Here is a 2,967-nt window from a genome sequence, read left to right on the forward strand (position 1 = left end):
CCACAACTCAAGACTCTCAAGAAGCATCAGAACCTGCCACTGGCTCTTCAAGTTCTGATTCATCAAGTTCTGATGAGCCAAATTTTGATAATTCTGGAAACTCTGATTCTTCAAATCCTGAAGAATCTAACTCAAATTCTGAAGTCTCAGAGAGCATAACTACAGGGGGAGCATCAGAAAATGTTGATAGAGATATCATGGATCATGGGGGAGGATCCGGTTCTAGAAATCAACTTTTATCTGCAAGGAAGTGTACCAAATCACATACACCTGACTTAATAATTGGAGATCCTGAAGCAGGTGTCAAAACAAGAACTGCAACATCAAATGAATGTCTCTATCATTTTTTTCTATCTCAGACTGAATCAAAGAAAGTGGAAGAAGCTCTTCAAGATGCTGATTGGATGCAAGTAATGCAGGAAGAGTTGAATGAATTTGAAAGAAATAAAGTCCGGACCCTAGTGCCAAGACCAAAGAACAGATCCATTGTCGACACAAAATGGGTGTTCAGAAACAAAACTGACAGTGATGGCATAATTACAAGGAACCAAGCAAAGCTGGTTGCTAAAGGCTACTCTCAACATGAGGGTATTGATTATGATGAAACATTTGCACCACTTGCTAGATTGGAAGCCATAAGAATCTTTTGGCTTATGCTGCTCACAAAAAGTTTAAAGTCTTTCAAATGGATGTGAAAAGTACTTTTCTCAATGAAAAATTGGAAGAAGAGGTATATGTTGAACAACCTCCAGGATTTGAAGATCCAAAATTTCCAAATCATGTCTACAGGCTTAACAAAGCACTTTATGGCCTTAAGCAAGCTCCAAGAGCATGGTATGAGACTTTAGCTCAATTCTTTCTAAAAAGTGGATTTCACAGAGGTACAATTGATAAAATAATGTTCTACCTCAACCATGGAAAGGACTTACTTTTGGTACAGATATATGTTGATGATATTATATTTGGTTCTACAAATGCCAAGCTCTGTGAAAAATTTGCAAAGCTAATGCAGTCAACATATCAAATGAGTATGATGGGAGAACTTAGTTATTTTCTGGGACTTTAATTCAAGCAAAATGAAGAAGGTACTTTTATCAATCAATCCAAGTACACCAGAAATTTACTGAAGAAATTTGGAATGCAAGACTGTTCAACTGCATCCACTCCCATGACCACTGCAACCAAGTTAGATAAAGACACTGGTTCATCAGTAGATATTACTAACTACAGAGGTATGATTGGCTCTTTACTCTATTTAACTGCTAGTGACCTGATATCATGTACGCTACCTGTCTTTGTGCAAGATTTCAAACTGATTCAAGAGAACCTCATCTAATAGCTGTGAAAAGAATTTTCAAGTACCTCAAGGGTACAGCTGATCTAGGATTGTGGTATCCTAGAGAATCAGATTTTAACCTAATAGGTTACTCAGATGCAGATTTTGCAGGATGCAAAATAGACAGGAAAAGCACTAGTGGAAGCTGCCAATTTCTTGGAGGCAGATTAGTTTCTTGGTTTAGCAAGAAACAAAAATCAATTTCCACATCAATTGCAGAAGTAGAATATATTGTTGCAGGAAGCTGTTGTGCACAGATTCTTTGGATAAAGAATCAGTTACTGGATTATGGGTTAGAATTTTCTAAAATACCTATTTACTCTGATAATCAAAGTGTTATTGCTATGACTGGTAATCCAGTTCAACACTCAATGACAAAGCACATCAGCATTAGGTACCATTTCATAAGGGAACATGTGATGGAAGGTACAGTGGAATTGCATTTTGTTCCAACAGATCAACAACTAGCAGATATCTTCACAAAACCACTATGTGAAGCTACTTTTACAAGACTAGTAAATGAACTTGGAATGGTTTCAGGTTCTTTCTCTAAATTTGCTTAGTTTTTATTCTCATGCATCAGACTTTATGATCAGTGCTTACAAATTGTCTTATCTTCATTTAATCTGTGCTTAAATTGAAATACATTAAATGTTGATTGTTATCTGATGTGGATCTATATACTCTGATAGTGATTTGAATGTTCTGTGACTATTCAATCCAATGAGGATAACTATTCTAGAAGCTGACCTAGTAGTCTTTAACATACTAGAAATCCCATGTTTGAATTAGTTGTATATGTGGAAATTTATTAACACAAGCAAATTCTGATTTTGAGCTTAGTCAAATTTACTTTGTGTATCTTATTACTAAGTCATAAACTAGATTCTTGCTTCTTATCTGTCAAATTCTGATGTTAGTAAAACTTAAGGATAACCTAAATGCTGATAAACCTCACTTATCTGAAGAAAAGAAAAGAAAAGAAAATTGAAATCAGGTACTCCTTTGAGATCTAGAGTAAAAATGTGGAAGGGAAAACCCAAGTGCATTGTTGGTATTAAGTAATATACATTAGAAAAGCAATCAAATTTTTTTGGTGACTTTTCACATTCTCTGATTACTGGAGAAATACTCTGATAATAGTATAAATTCTAATAAGCAGTTGTGACTCATTTACACTCAGAAGCCACTGTGAAAAAGAATTCTAAAAGATGCATAAAATGAGCACAAACAGTTGAGGTGGACTCATGCACAAATTTATCCTATAGTAGACTTCATTATTAATGACAGATTTTAAGCACTTTTCTTAGTTATGCCTTATTTCTAAGATGTACTGAAGTATATCAGACTTTAATCTTTATCTGATATTTTGCTAATGCACACACTATCACTCCATATGAATGATGAAAATTACTGTGGTGATCAAGTTATTTCATATAAACAGTTAAGTGTCATATGCATAAATTCTGAGGACAAGTTCTGATGGAAGTTCTGATGATTAAACTCTGAAGAAACAAGTCAGTATTTGTATGAAGAATCACAGACACAGACATTCACTTTTTGAGTACAGAAGCCATGTTCTGATGATTGTTAAAATCTGATAATAGTCAAGTTCTGATATTAAATTCTGA

Source organism: Apium graveolens, chromosome 5 (assembly GCF_009905375.1).
Source record: "Apium graveolens cultivar Ventura chromosome 5, ASM990537v1, whole genome shotgun sequence".
NCBI lineage: Eukaryota > Viridiplantae > Streptophyta > Magnoliopsida > Apiales > Apiaceae > Apium > Apium graveolens.